This window comes from Lepisosteus platostomus, unplaced genomic scaffold, assembly GCF_059453375.1.
Source record: "Lepisosteus platostomus isolate fLepPlt1 unplaced genomic scaffold, fLepPlt1.hap1 Scaffold_46_H1, whole genome shotgun sequence".
Taxonomy (NCBI): domain Eukaryota; kingdom Metazoa; phylum Chordata; class Actinopteri; order Semionotiformes; family Lepisosteidae; genus Lepisosteus; species Lepisosteus platostomus.
Window position 1 is genome coordinate 224,838 of NW_028291666.1, and position 16,208 is coordinate 241,045.

Genomic DNA, 16,208 nt, shown 5'->3' on the forward strand with positions numbered 1-16,208 from the left:
GATACGAGTGGCAGACCTTACTGTGAGGGTTATCAATATACAAGGTATATAATCCCGAAGAGATGCAAACACAAAGAGATACACAACAGAGAATATATGTCAATATATATCGTTCGGTTACCAAATCGCTAATCAGTGTTATTACCCACTGTTACTCTAAACTCGGAAGTAAATACATTACTCATGAATTAAATTGATAACAACTTGTGTTGAGGTACAATTGAATTCTCGAGACACAATGTAGAACATGGGGTTTACTTATCCACTGTGTATGGATTTGGAATTTCCCGGCACGAACACCAAACCAGCTGACAGGCTCTGTTGCAGCTTCTGTTCCAGCGGATGTCCAATGGGCGTTGTCCCGGCATCCTCTGGCTACCGGCCAACCAGTCAAGGTGCAGCTCGGAGTAGGACGAGCGGAGGAATCTGACTGCAGCGCGCAGGGCAGTCGTTGCTCCGAGGGGATCTACCAGCAGTCCGGCTGGCTGGTAGAAAGTCTCTATGCACAGAGTGTGACCGCGAGTCCTCACAAGTCACTCTTGTGCCTGGGAAGAAGCTGGTTCGTTCCCGGTCCAGCACTGCTTCTGAATAAGCTATTCAGGTTGTCGACGAGGGTCCAGCTGTAGGGTCCAACTGTCCAACACAAACACAATCTGTAGCGTTTAGCGTGACATAGTCTTGCAGGCATCGTGCTGTCTCACTGCAATACTATACCGCTGGAGGAAACAGTCCATCTGGTCATGAAACCCATTTGAACGTCTAGCTACAGCAACTAACAATATCATGATTTATTCAGGATTTGTGGAATCAGCACGTCCCAGAGACAGCTTCCGAAATCGTGAGCATTCTCTGGTGGTGTCCTGCAGGGCTTTTGCGGGTGTGCGTTGGTGGTATAGTGGTGAGCATAGCTGCCTTCCAAGCAATTGACCCGGGTTCGATTCCCGGCCAACGCAGTGGCGATTGGTTCTAAATGCTGTCATGAGCCTTGGATTGTGACTAGCAAAGCAAAGCCTTTTGAAAGAGCTAAAGCACTGCAAAACGGAATTGAAAGAGAATCTTACAGGGGATTCTGAGCGGTGTCTGCAAACATGCAGTCCGATACGGCTGCTGAAAGCTTGAGCTACTCTCAATGTCATGCTGCCTTTCCCCGGAGTAAATCTGTTACATTGAAAGAATGCTTCTCGCAGGTTCAAAAAGGGACCCTTGTTAATTGGAGAAATCAATGATTTCGAATGAATTCTGTATGCGTTAAAAGACAGCTATACACAGAAAACATGCAGGACACTGCTCATGATGTTTCCCGAGCCGAAACACAGTGCGTTTTTCCAAGCCATCTGACAAAGCCCGCCCACTGAAAACTGCAGCAGATCGTGTAAAGACGTTCAACTTTGTAACTACTGCACGCACAGGAAGAACCAGGGAAAATCTGATCATGTTTCTCTATAACAACAATAAAAAAAAACATTATTTTACATATCACCTTTATGTGCAATAAAATTTATGCGCAAAGAAATTTAAAATAGTCTTCTTTAGGTGTGAGGGTAGGAGTGGATCACAGCAGGCATAATTGGCAAATTAGGAAAACAAAGAACTGGACAGGCGAGACATTTATCCAGAGAGCGAGTGATCAGAAAAAGGAACAGCTGTTACACCCAGGTTTTACGCTCTCTCTCCGTTGAATGAATGAAAGCATTTTATTAAAAACGCGTTTGCGTTTGTCTGGGTATTTACTTTGTAATCTGTGGTTTACATCTACTGTATTGTTTTGAGATGCCACTTTTAAAGGTGATATGTAAAATAAAGTTTTTTATTATTGTTATAGAGAAACATGATCAGATTTTCCCTGGTTCAGAAAAAAGACGATTAAAATCTGTAATCTTTTCACTTGTATGTCATCGGAAAATACAATCAGTTTCTGCTTTGTGTAAGGATGGTGTCAAAAAGTAATCTAAGTGGTGAGAAAGCTGTGCTCCTCAAAGCGCTTTACAGGATAAAAACAATAACAACAATAGTGGCTGGGCCAACGATTTTTTTCTATAGAAATACAAAATGAGATACTGTATAATGATGTGCATGAACAAAGTTATACTGCAATTTTCCTTAGATACGCGATTAAAAAAAATAAAAATTTTTGAATCCCTGGCGGAACACATTCCATAAGAGTCAGCGCTTTTATACAGTATATCGCCTTTAAACACATATATTTAAACACGCGTTTACGATTTAAATCAAAACGCGATTCAAATCAATATAAATGTTTATTTTGTAACGCATAGGTGACTATTTGTAACGCATAGGTAACTGCGCTTCAGGTTCCGCCGAGATCTTAACTCGGATGGCAGGATTCAGAGTCCGGAGTGCGGACTGATGGCGAACGGAGGGTCCACATACTGTGGATCCCTCAGTGATCGTCCGCGTATTCAAACCGCCAGCGTGTGACTCCCCTGTCCCTGTGATCTCATTGCTCTGCTCTCTCCTCTGTGCAGCCGAGCCCGACTCACGGTAAAGTGAAATAAAAAGATGCCCTCAACGTGAGATTTACTCTGGAGCGAGGATAGATGTTACCTTTTTATCATTGAACAGGATGTATGTGATGTGGCGACTAGGTTCAATTTTGTATCCTCTTTAAAAGATTAAGGACTGGGGTGAGCGTGATTTACCACCCTTTCAGCTAAGAACCCGACTTGCGCACCGTTTAAGCTGCATAGACTCGGTCGTTTAACTCTTCTCCGTTAGCAGGGTTAAGGTTAAAGAAAAAAAAATTGCTGACTTCTTTTTTTTTTGCCAGGCGCTAGCGCTGATTAGCAAGGCTTGTATTTCATGTTTTGCAAGTTGCATCCATTTTAAGAAAAACAAGTCGCGTTAAAGACAGGAAATGAATACTTGCATTTAATTAAGTCTAGCCGTAGGCGGTTGTCTGTAAGGACCAGTTCTGTTCGAGAAAACACAACAAAGAAGGCACCGCTGGGATTTGAACCCAGGATCTCCTGTTTACTAGACAGGCGCTTTAACCAACTAAGCCACGGCGCCCCAGGAGTGTTGTCCTTTTACAGCCACTTGGACACACCACTCAGACACATCTGCTTTCGGTGTGTGCTCCGCCTGCTCGCTGAGCAAGTTGCCACCTTAACATACAATAGCAACATCGACACCAAGAGAAAGGATGACAAATGGCTTTTATCTGGAACTTTTCATGTCCAAGGAGCTCAATGTGCTTTCTGTGTACAACAGGGCCACTGAACTCCACACTGGCCACTGAACCACAGCAGTGGCTTGCTGGCTTGACATCTCCCAAGGAAAATGTTGAAATCACATGTGGAACAGGAAAATGACCCTCGAGTACGAGGGAAAAAAAAGAAAAAGATCATCTGGAGCACGCCAACCCATGTCCGGACAGCCCAGTTTCGTCGACAAGGTGGCTGAGTGGTTAAGGTGATGGACTGCTAATCCATTGTGCTCTGCAGGCATGGGTTTGAATCCCATTCTCATCGCTCTCCATGTCTGAAACGTGTGCCTGTTCGACGTCGGTCCTCCTGTTGTTTGCTCCGGTGCTAGAGCCGTACATTTTCTAGCAGTGGCTGAACATGGTATAGTAGGCCAACGTCGGTATCGAGCAGTGACAGTAACAGTACTTACTGCGCCCCATAAGAAATCGTTTGTCCCTGTTCAAAAGAGATTGTGCGATGTCCTGCGGCGTTCGTAAAGCAAACCTTTGACAGTTTGAAAGGAGGAATTTATTCTGCTTCCTGTGCGTGCAATAGTTACAAAGTTGAACGTCTTTACACGATCTGCTGCAGTTTTCAGTGGGCGGGCTTTGTCAGATGGCTTGGAAAAACGCACTGTGTTTCGGCTCGGGAAACATCATGAGCAGTGTCCTGCATGTTTTCTGTGTATAGCTGTCTTTTAACGCATACAGAATTCATTCGAAATCATTGATTTCTCCAATTAACAAAGGTCCCTTAAAGGATGAGTCAAAGTAACGTCTAATCGGATTAGTTTCCTTAGAGCTGGTTCAGAGTTTGCTCAAGAGTTTACCTTTCACAGATGCTCAAAGAAGAATATTGGGGGTGCACGCTTTAAGGCGCCTTATAGCTGTAGAGAGCGATTCGAGACGATTCGTGGCGTGTTTTCGTTCCCATATGCCATACGCCTTGGGGTGCAGTGCTAGGATGACGTACAATACCGCTTGGGCACGAAACGGCGTTATATGCAAGTGCGGGACGTGAGGGTTTTCGTTTGTTCGTTTTGTTTTGCTCTGCTTTGCTTTGTTTTGCTTTCCATCGCGTTGGTAAGAGCGTAAATAAAAAGGCGATTCCTGCGTCTACCACTAATGTAAGAGCTATTTCAAGTGCGACGTGGTGCGGCTTTTCAAATGCTTGTGGGCATTTCTCTGTTGTTGATTCTTTTTTTGTGTGTAACAAAGTGGCATTTTCATGTCCGGACGGGGAGACTTTATCATTCCGACATGAAGCCACCCTTAAGTCCTCTGAGGCGTGTCTGTCTGCAAGGCTTGTATTTTGGAAATGTTTTTTTGAAACGGAGAACGACTTTGAAATAGGCTTCCGCCGGCGCCTCGCGATCCAGGTAAGATTGTAGCAAGAACGCAGCGGCGGTGGGGCTTGCTGTAGTTGTGGCCGAGTGGTTAAGGCGATGGACTAGAAATACATTGGGGTCTCCCCGCACAGGTTCGAATTTTGCCGACTACGTTGTCCGCCTCCAGTCGGTGTGTTTCGGCACAAGCAAAGTAGCGCGCCTCTTTGCTGTTCCTGGCGGTTTTAAAACGTCCAATTGCTTGTACCCGCTGCCTTGGAAATAAGTTCTTCAGCGTCCGCGAATGGCATTTTGCAGCTGGAAGCATATGTCGACGCGTTTTGCACAGAGCACCAAAAAAGCGTCTTTTTTGAAGGCCCAGGCACTGAGCATTGGTGGTTCAGTGGTAGAATTCTCACCTGCCACGCGGGAGGCTCGGGTTCGGTTCCCGGCCGCTGCAGTGGCTTCTGCAGCGAGCGGCTCCATCACATGCATCCCCTTGCAACTCGCAACTGAAAACCCACTGAAGCTAAGCAGGTGTGAGCCAGGTCAGTACCCGGATAAGGGTGCCAAAGCTGTTAGGTTCCTTTCTGTGGTGAGATGGGTTGTCATGCAACGCTGCCACATAGTGCCGACAGACAATTAAATGACAAAAATGAAGAGAGTTAAAGCAGCTAGAGAGGTTCTCTTACATCTTTTGAGCTGACACAGTTTTGGAAAATGTTTCCTTCACGCTGCACTGTACCATATAGGCAGCCAAGAGTCTCCAAAAGAAAACAGAATTGACAGTCATATAATGTCCATTAACCCCGGTTTTAAACGCAGCATCATGTCTGCCATCATAAGAATATGAGTCCAATATTTTAGAATATAGTCAGAATGACTTCTAACCTTACCTGTGGTGTCTTTAATCCCTATTGCTCAATGCATGGTGTACGTACTGCATACATGTGTCTTGAGAATGAGGAATGGGCCCCTGAGACAGTCATTTGCCTGTTTCACAAATGATCGTATTTTACTAGAGATTCTGTTTGGGATTCAGATGTGCATTCGGACAGCAATCCCTTTCAAGAAATGATACGTTCTGGATGAGGTCAAAGGTGCTGGAACACTGTATTTAGGATGTGTTTGCAGTGATTGTGTGTCTCCTGCTTCAACACAGTGATATATAGATGTGCTCCTGTAATTTATTGGTACAAGCCCAGGGCAGTAAGCAATCTGAGGATTTATTTCCAGACGGCATAGAACAGTGAAGCAGTGAAGTAGTGCAACACACTGGATCATTATATTATTAGAATCTATTCTACTTACATTATTACATTATACACAATTTGAGTTCATTTTAAAAAGTAAAAGGTAATGAAAGGAATGCATTTTCATAAGAAAGATAATACCGATATGCATGTGATAATCTTCCTTATATCATGTAGTGCGTCATTTGGACACTTTGTGGGCTTGAAATACAAAGAAAATCATGTTCTATGGTACAAGATAAATACAAAACTTAATCATTTATTTTAATTAGATTTGTTTATAAAGCATAAGCAATCATTTATTACATTAATATATGTGAAAATAACATTTTAGCATCATACGTTTAGTATAGTTAGTCCCTAATGCTGAAAGAAATGATCATAGAACATGACTTCTAACCTTATCTGTGGCATCTTTAATCCCTATTGCTCAATGCACGGTGAAAGCATTGCATACATGTGTCTGACAATGAGGAATGGACCCTGAGACAGTCATTTGCCTGTTTCACAAATGATCGTATTTTACTAGAGATTCTGTTTGGGATTCAGATGTGCATTCGGACAGCAATCCCTTTCAAGAAATGATACGTTCTGGATGAGGTCAAAGGTGCTGGAACACTGTATTTAGGATGTGTTTGCAGTGATTGTGTGTCTCCTGCTTCAACGCAGTGATATATAGATGTGCTCCTGTAATTTATTGGTACAAGCCCAGGGCAGTAAGCAGTCTGAGGATTTATATCCAGACGGCATAGAACAGTGAAGCAGTGAAGTAGTGCAACACACTGGATCATTATATTATTAGAATCTATTCTACTTAAATTATTACATTATACACAACTTGAGTTCATTTTAAAAATTGAAAGGTAATGAAAGGAATGCATTTTCATGAGAAAGATAATACCGATATGCATGTGATAATCTTCCTTATATCATGTCGTGCATCATTTGGACACTTTGTGGGCTTGAAATACAAAGAAAATCATGTTCTATGGTACAAGATAAATACAAAACTTAAGCTTTTATTTAAATTAGATTTGTTTATTAAGCATAAGCAATCATTTATTACATTAATATATGTGAAAATGACATTTTAGCACCATAATATTACATACAGGTCTCTAGCTTCAACACAGTGATATATATATATATATATGCTCAGTGATTAATTGGTACATGCCCAGGTCAATAATCAGAATGAGGATTTATTTCCAGACGGGCTACAGGTAGTGTTGTGAAATACTTCAACACACTGGATCGCAGATTTAGACCCCCTGCACTCTTACTCCTTAAAAACCAAGGAAATGAAGATATGTAGCAATCACATTGTAACAGGGGTGACAGTGACTTAATGCTTATACTAGTGGACTTCTGGTACCTTTAGGGTACGGTGTTCCCTGAAGGGCTCTCAAACCCCGCATTTCAGATGCCTAGCTGTATCGCTGATGTGTTGCACCTCAGAATCACTTTTAAACCTTACCTCTGGTATCTTTAATCCCTATTGCTCAACGCATGGTGAAAGTATTGCATAAATGTGTCTGAAAATGAGCAATGGGCACCTGAGAGACTCATTTGCCTGTTTCACAAATGATCATATTAGACTAGAGATTCTGTTTGGGATTCAGTTGTGCATTCTGACAGCAATCTCTTTCAAAAAATGATTTTACCTTATCGCGGCTTTGCCCTTCTTGCCTCTTTGGACAATATCTCCATCTTGTGGTCGTTGTTGGTAATGTCTAGACAATATCTCCATCTTGTGGTCGTTGTTGGTAATGTTTTCTTATGCCCTTTTTTATTTCAATTCTCTATTAGTTGATTCTAGAATCTCTACAATAGAGTTGAAAACATCAGTTTTATAGCAGACAATATGACATTATTTATAGTCCAATTAGAAATTTATTACCCTGTTTTTAACATAATAACAAATTAAAATTGATTAAAACTAAGTTTGGAACACCAGGGAACATAAAAAATGATTTTTAGGAAAACCATGAGGTTCTCTGTGTCTGATGCCTGCAAGGGGAGAAAGCTAGAATCCTTTGATTTTTCAAAATTTGAAAATAAACATCATATAACAACAGCTTTCATTCCTAGGAGTGAAAAACAACCATTTTTGAAGACATATTAGTTTCTAAAACACTACAATAAAGTTAAAAACATCCATTTTATATTACATTATTTTTTGTGAAATAATTAAATTGGCTTATTTCTCTCGCATTAAATTGGCTACAAATGCAAGAATTCAACCAGATATTCTTGTAAAATGTATACTGTTGCATTGCAGTTAGTTAATGTAGTTAGTCCATAGTCAGCAATCTAAACTTTATTGTTAAGCTTTAATGATTGATGTTGTACCAGTAACTTTTAGAAATACTATAGTACTTCACAAATGCTTTGTGTGTTTGGAAATTTTTTGAGTAAAAGCCTTATAAAAATAGGTTTAGTTTTTACAGGACATCACAAAGAAATAGGATGGTATAATTCTTATAATTGCTTAGGGATTGTATTTGGAAGATTATGCATTAAACAGACTTCAGGGATGCCAGTGGATCATTGTGCTATTTGGAATTATTCCAAAAATCAAGTGACCTCTTTGCTGTAGTATTTTTAGTATTATTTATTTAGTATTAATAAAGAATAGATTTATTAAAGTCGTGCGATGTGCAAGCGGGATATGTAAAATAATTTAAAATAAAGTTTTTTATTATTGTTATAGAGAAACATGATCAGATTTTCCCTGGTTCAGAAAAAAGACGATTAAATTCTGTAATCTTTCCACTTGTATGTGATCAGACATTAACGAGTACAACCCCCCTCTCTGCCGGAGTGCTGGCTGTGACGAATTAAACCAATTTCACAGGTATTTTTAAAGTAGGAAGTACAGTGTTAACTAGTAGATGGCCTCCTCAATGAAATCGCTTCAACATGCTAATGCGTTGTTGTAACAGTCCGGGCGTGGCAAGCTTCCAATGTCAACTCGACTCGATTGGAAGACAATGAACGTATTTTAGCCCTAAATGAATTAATAGCAAACATGGTTTACATAAAAGACATTTTTCCAAGAAAGTTTATAATAATACGATCTATAGTTGAAATCTGAGCCTAAATATAAAGAAAAAAGCATTTTCAGAGAGCAATCACGCTGTGTTTATGTAGAAAAAGCGATTAGGTTTATGAGCAATCTAATTACCTATTCGCTTAAAACGCTATATAAAATAAAGTTTATTTAAAGATGAATGATAAGTGTCGCAGTTTAAATAATTTTCGTAGTAGGGCTTGGACAGATTCCAAGTGCATTTTTGCAATTTACATTGCATTGTCCAATGTGATGTTGTAATACAGTTTAGAATACAGTAAGTCTAAACTGTATCAGCTTTATTTATGGGTTGCAATTTAGAAAAAGTCAAAAACCGCCCTCAAAATGCAATTTAGAGCTTTCTGGCAAGAGGAGACACCCAAATTATAATGTAACATGCCACTGTTTGTGCATGAACAAAGTTATACTGCAATTTTCCTTAGATACGCGATTAAAAAAAATATTTTTTTGAATCCCCGGCCGAACACATTCCATAAGAATCAGCGCTTTTATACAGTATATCGCCTTTAAACACATATATTTAAACACGCGTTTACGATTTAAATCAAAACGCGATTCAAATCAATAGAAATGTTTATTTTGTAACGCATAGGTGACTATTCATTGTTATTAAAAAGACGTAAATTCGATCATGTTGTGATATTTAGAAATATAAATTTGTTTTGATGCGAGTGAGGTTTTATTTAATCTCTGACCAAGGGAAATGTTTCATTTTTTCAAAGAAATGTTTGTTAAAAATTAAAGTCATAGTTCCAGGAGACTCAACCACAGACCACGTGACATAGGAGTCAGGAACCTAACCCACAGCACCACCAGCGCAGTCACATGCTGAGGGCTGAAAAAGCACTACAGAAACATTATCGACTATAAAATAATGTAATTAGGCACAGAAGAAGTTTACAGCACAGTACAATAATAAATGCTGACCATGACTTTAGAAGCATAAATTACCTTACACTCAATTTAAACACAAGCTGTCTTTAGCCCTCTAAGCTGGTTCATACAGAAATGTAGAGAACCAGGCTCAGAACACACAGCTTCATTAGCGAATACATATGCAGAACAACTAGAGAAGATGTTTTACAGAGGATGGATTTTTAGAAACATCCCATCAGTGACATCACTGAAGTCAACTCCTAGGTAACTGTCGTGTGGATAGTTTCACAAGAATCAGACAAAGGTTTAAGCATCGCTTATTTTAGATAAAACTGCAAAAAAAAAACAACAACCCATAATGTACTTCTTTGCGGCTCTGTTTGCCCAAATCATATATTCACAACGTGAAATTAGAAAATAATATTACGTAACCAAAAACCGCAATATGGAAACAGAACCTGTGTAATTGTTGACAGATGATGTACTCGTAACATTTTTACAAGACGAACTACAACATTTAAAAAATTACTTGTATGTACTTGATATCTCTAATCAATCCACTGCACTGCATTAAAACAAAACGAAAACTAAAACGCCCTGGGCATACCGTTTCGCGCTTCTTATCAGTTGCTCAAAAGCAATTTGACCGTATGAAATGCATAATATAAACCTAGAAACATATACGTGAGGAGTATTTACGTAGTATCGGTGTCAAGACATACCTCTCAAATACTGTAAATCAAGTCAAAAATATCTCAAGACCGATTCTGGTCATAATGAAACCATGTTTCGTGTATGTTTTCTTTAAAGTACCAAGACCAGCCATATACTGTATATTTATGTTCCAAAATTAATATCGTTTATGGCCTTCACACGCGTTGCAGTATGCTCCTATTCTTTTTATGCTCAGGCACTAAGATTTCCCTTCAGTGGTAAAATTCCATATAAATATTCAATACTTAAACGGGCACAGTTAAGACATTAAATATACATATACATATACATATACAAACTGTATACAGTACAGTTTGCATACGGTAATATGTTTATGTTCCTAAATCAATCTCTTTTATGAGCATGTGAAAGGCATGGTGAATCGATTCTCAAAAATTGCTGTACTTTGCATGATTGGAAAAAAATGCTTGATTGCGAAATGCTGTGGTGTTACTTTTACAAAGACGGTCAATGAAAAAAATAATGTGGACCAGGGCAAAACTTTGAGTTTACAGCTTGTCCAAGGTCATTTATTATTAATACTATTAGTAATATCTTCATTAAAGACTTTGATGGCTACAGCTCAAACATGAGAAGTTGAGCTTTATTAGCTCCACCTTGCGGAAATTCCGGATACTATTATTTTGCTAGCGGTATTTACCGGTAACTCGCGGTATTTACCGGTAACTCGCGGTAGACTGCGTGCAGCGTACCGGAAAATAATGCGGTATCGCCCGCGCATTTTGAATGGCTGCATCTGTAGCAATCATATTGTAGCAGACACTCATTTGCCTGTTTCACAAATGATCATATTTTACTAGAGATTCTGTTTGGGATACGGATGTGCATTCTGACAGCAATCTCTTACAAAAAATGATTTTACCTTATCGCGGCTTTGCCCTTCTTGCCTCTTTGGACAATATCTCCATCTTGTGGTCGTTGTTGGTAATGTCTAGACAATATCTCCATCTTGTGGTCGTTGTTGGTAATGTCTTCTTATAGATAGATACTTTATTGATCCCATGAGGGAAATTGCAGTGCAACAGCAGCTTAACACACACAACACAGCCACAGTGTAACGAATTATATAATAATAGTACAATACTGTATATATACTGTATATATATATGAAACAGAAACAGAAACAGGAACAGGAATCGCTTACTCACCTGGAGAATATCTGTAGGAATATCTAGCATTTATCAATGGAAATAAAAGCTGCTTTAATACAGTGCATGTTCAAACTCAAACCCTCAGCTGCTGTTCTTGTTTGTTTTGGGACAAATTGCAACTGAGCATCGCATGAGCCGTTACGTACCCTTATCTGTTAGGGAATTTCAAGGGAGGAGTTAGGTCAGAATGGGTAGGCTGCAAAACAACAAGTAAAGATTTATTCCAAGATGAAACGTTGTGGCGGTTTTCTTATCTTTTCAGCATGGACTAAACTTTTACGTGTTCCTTATATGCTATATATGTATATATTAGCACCAATGCTGTTCTTAAAAACTAACATGAAATTGTCAGGGACATTCAGCTATATACAAAGACGAGACAGACAAAGTAATAATTCTGTATTAACGTGGCCTACATATTGACGCAATGATCGAACTAACTGACATATTCTGATTCAGATCCCCTGCAGTTCATGCCAATTAGAACAATAGCAATGCTGAGTCCTCCCCACCCTACCGAGCACAAATTCAGCTGCTCTCCAGTTCTGTTCTGCATGTTTTTTCATTGCAATTGAGCTCGGAGCTGGAGATGATCTCCATACAGTTCTGTGTTAACTAGCCCGCACTTGCGTGCTAATTTACGGGTTGTGGCAAATGCTTTTCTATAGTTCATATACATGACAACAACCTGTTACCGAGGAACCTGAGAGGTTTAAAAGCCTCACGAGCCAGGCAGGACTCGAACCTACAATCTTCTGATCCGAAGTCAGACGCGTTATCCATTACGCCACTGGCCCATAGAACATACGCTTGCACTCCACCACAGAGAGCTCTACACTGCTACTAGTAGTACACTTCCCCATCTAAATTTTCACAGCAAGAAACTTGTGTTTCCTACTATTTTTATCAGGTTTAAAATATCATCTCCTTAAAACAGAAAAAGTGTTGATGTGTCGTGCTGAAATTCCGATTGATTTTGAATTCAAAGAAAAAAGGTTTTCTTCCAAAACACCATGAAATTGTCACATCTTGCAGACAATAGGTGTATTCCATGTTGAAAAGAGAAGAAAGAAAACCATGGAGCCTTTTACAGGTGTGAGGCTTCTTCAGGTGTGAGAAGACCTCACAGTCGAAACGCTGTGTTTCCGTTCTTCTCTTTTCAGCATGCAATAAACCTATTACTTGTTCCTTTGCAGCCGAGGCATGCTGACGTAGCTACCCAGCTGAGCATCTTGCAGACTCTACAGTACTTCTCTCCTGTAGAAGTAAAGCAGGGCTTGCTGGGTGAGCTTTTGCTCCGGTAAATTAGGTCACGTGTCATGTTAAATCACTTCTTCTAAACACAACATTTGCTGGTGCTAGCTTTCCCCATGAAAAGAGACATTTCCCTTACAGTACATGACATATCGTTTTTATTCTATCAATAAGTATAGAAATTAAATAAAAGAAAAAATGGTGTCGCCAAAGAATGGGAGGTGTCAAGGGCATTGAGCTCCTTGGATATGAAAAGTGCCCGATAAATGCCATTTCTCATCATTTCTCTTGGCGTCAGTTCTGCTATTAAATGGGACGGAGGCAACGGGCTCAGAGAGCAGGTTAAGTGCACACCGAACGCAGATGTGTCCAAGTGTCTGTAAAAGCACGGTGCTCCGCTGGTGCTGTTCCCTAGTGGCTTAAAGTGCCTGCCTAGTAAGCAGGCGATCCTGGGTCTGAATACCAGCGGTGCCTCTCTCCGTGTCTTGTTGTGCCAAATGTCTCATTTCAGACAAACATGTACAGCTTGGTTCAGTTTAATGCAAGAATTCATTTCCTTTCTGGAATAACTTGTTTTTGAAGAAATCCATACAGCTTGTGAAAGATGAAATCCATTTCTTGGTTGTCAGTGAAAAAATATTGCTGGCTGCAAGAAGCGCAAGCGATTGTTTTCTTTGACCATAAACCTGCAAATGTAGGGAGCACAAGCAGCTGTCGGTCTCTGTGGCGCAATCGGTTAGCGCGTTCGGCTGTTAACCGAAAGGTTGGTGGTTCAAGCCCACCCAGGGACGCACGTCTCAGTTTTTCCAATGTAAACATCATCACCATCGCTAAAGAAGATGGCGCAGAAGGCTCCACAGTCGAAACGTTGTGCTTCTTTTCTTCTCTTTTCAGCATGGAGTAAACCTTTGCTTGATCCTTTGCAGCCTACGCATGCTGACACAGCTGCCTTTCTCTTAACGCGCCTCAATCATTATTCACCAAAACCATCAGCAGAATGTGTCGCCTTTGTGGTGATGTCACTCCTCTGCTTCACAAATGTCCTTAGTGACGGACCATTTCTTTCTGCCATTTTTCCTTGAGCGGTTATTGATTGCTCCATCATTTCCCTCATACGTTCCATCCCTAGATTGAAAAAAAAACAGAAACAGGCTGACAGGACGACAATCAAATTGCAAAAACTCATCAAAGCACTCGATAGAGTATTTGAATCCACAAGTAGCTATGAGCAACTTTGTCCTGGCTTGCATGAAAGTCGGAAAATGTCAAAAAGAAAAAGATGGTGGCTTTTTCATATTTGTTCTTTTATTTTTAGTTCGTTGGCTCTTCTGTCCATTGTCCTCCTGCCTGGCTCTTGACCTGTGACTGTCTGAACGCACACATTAGACTTTCAGGCGGGGGATTTGTCCTGAGCCTCTGTGAAAGACCCACCCACCCCCATAAATAACTGCTCTAGAAACACATGAATGCAAAACTAAACCACAGCTTAAAGAGGAGCTTGTCATGACCGCCAGGCAGTTAAGACCAACTCTTAAGCAATCTAAACAGCACCAGCAGCTGGTGATTATTAACAAACGCCGCCGCACGAGTTAACCCACCTGCACACACTCCACCGTGCGGTACGCAGTGCTATTTTTACCATCTTTACCTGCTTCCCGCTGGTATTGAGTCTACTCCTTGAGAGCTCTACCTGGCGTTTTTAACATTACCTCGTTTATTCTGGATATTGGACTCCCCTTCTGCCTTTTCGACTTTGGACCTCGCCTCTCACCTCGGACTGTTTGCCACCAGTGTTTTCCCTGGATTACGACTTACCTTACGCCTCTTGACCACGAAACAAAGCAAAGCAGAGCAAAACAAAATGAACAAACGAAAACCCTCACGTCCCGCACTTGCATATAACGCCGTTACGTGCCCAAGCGGTATTGTACGTCATCCTAGCACTGCACCCCGGGGCGTACGGTATATGGGAACGAGCACACGCCACGAATCGTCTCGAATCACTCCCTACAGCTGTAAGGCACCTTGAAGCGTGCACCCCCAACATTCTTCTTTGCGCATCTGTGAAAGGTAAACTCTTGAGCAAACTCTGAACCAGCTCTAAGGAAACTAATCCGATTAGACGTTACTTTGACTCATCCTTTAACGGGCCCTTGTTAATTGGAGAAATCAATGTTTTGAATGAATTCTGTATGCGTTAAAAGACAGCTATACACAGAAAACATGCAGGACACTTCTCATGATGTTTCCTGAGCTGAAACACAGTGCGTTTTTCCAAGCCATCTGACAAAGTCCGCCCACTGAAAACTGCAGCAAATCGTGTAAAGACGTTCAACTTTGTAACTACTGGACGCACAGGAAGCAGAATAAATTCCTCTTTTCAAACTGTCAAAGGTTTGCTTTGCGAACACTGCAGGACATCGCACAATCTCTTTTGAACGGGGACAAACGATTTCTTATGGGGCACAGTAAGTACAGACGTTTAAAAAGCTCCACTCATGCCGACGATGCAGCATGAAGAAGCGCAACCTAACGTTTGCATTCCTAGCAAATTCCTTTTATTTTTTGATAAATAAAGACAGTCTTGTTTAACAAACAACACACAACATTTTACATTGTCAATTCAATTCAAATCAATGTATTTCTATATAGCGCCTTTCACAACAAGGTTGTCCCAAGGCACTTAACAATGCAAGTTGTTAAGAGCCTTGTGTCTAATATGCCGCCTAGGTTACGTGCTGTCTCTTTGAGGCAAATGTTTAAATCCTCTGAGTTAAGTGCTGAAGTTATAGTAGTCCTATCAGTATTGTTGCCTCCGATCAACAGATCCTCATTTTTCTCAGAGTTGAGTAACAAAAAGTTTTCACACATCCAAGTATTTCCTTCCTTAATGCATTTAACTAAACTGATAATAGAAGAGTTGTCATTTGGTGTAAACAAAATGTTTATTTGAGTGTCATCAGCATATGAATGAAAGTTCATATTATTTTTTCATATTATCCTACCTAGCAGCAGCATGTAGAGAGAGAGAGCAATATTGGTCCCAGCACTGATCTTCTGGTACCCCAAATTGAACTGGTGACATTGATGAAGCAGTACAATTATTAGATATTTGAACATAATGAAAACGATGAGTTAAATGTGAAGTAAACCACTGAAGGACGGTTCCAGATAAGCCAACCTCAAACTCAAGCCTGTGTAACAAAACAGAGAGGTCAACCGTGTCAAAGGCAGCTCTAAGATCTAGAAGCACAAGCACTGTTGCATTCCCCGCATCAGTAGCTAAGAGAATATCATTTACGACTCTTGTTAATG

The 16,208-nt window shown here is 40.4% G+C and overlaps 4 non-coding genes across 4 annotated transcripts; 2 read left to right on the forward strand and 2 right to left on the reverse strand.

Moving 5' to 3' along the window:
• Window positions 1-881: 881 nt before the first annotated feature.
• Window positions 882-953, forward strand: trnag-ucc (transfer RNA glycine (anticodon UCC)). Its single transcript has one exon. It is a non-coding gene; the product is annotated as a tRNA-Gly (tRNA).
• Window positions 954-2,956: 2,003 nt separating this feature from the next.
• Window positions 2,957-3,030, reverse strand: trnat-agu (transfer RNA threonine (anticodon AGU)). The gene has a single exon. It is a non-coding gene; the product is annotated as a tRNA-Thr (tRNA).
• Window positions 3,031-12,363: 9,333 nt separating this feature from the next.
• trnar-ucg (transfer RNA arginine (anticodon UCG)) lies at window positions 12,364-12,436 on the reverse strand. The gene has a single exon. It is a non-coding gene; the product is annotated as a tRNA-Arg (tRNA).
• Window positions 12,437-13,610: 1,174 nt separating this feature from the next.
• trnan-guu (transfer RNA asparagine (anticodon GUU)) lies at window positions 13,611-13,684 on the forward strand. The gene has a single exon. It is a non-coding gene; the product is annotated as a tRNA-Asn (tRNA).
• The last annotated feature ends 2,524 nt before the right edge of the window (window positions 13,685-16,208 follow it).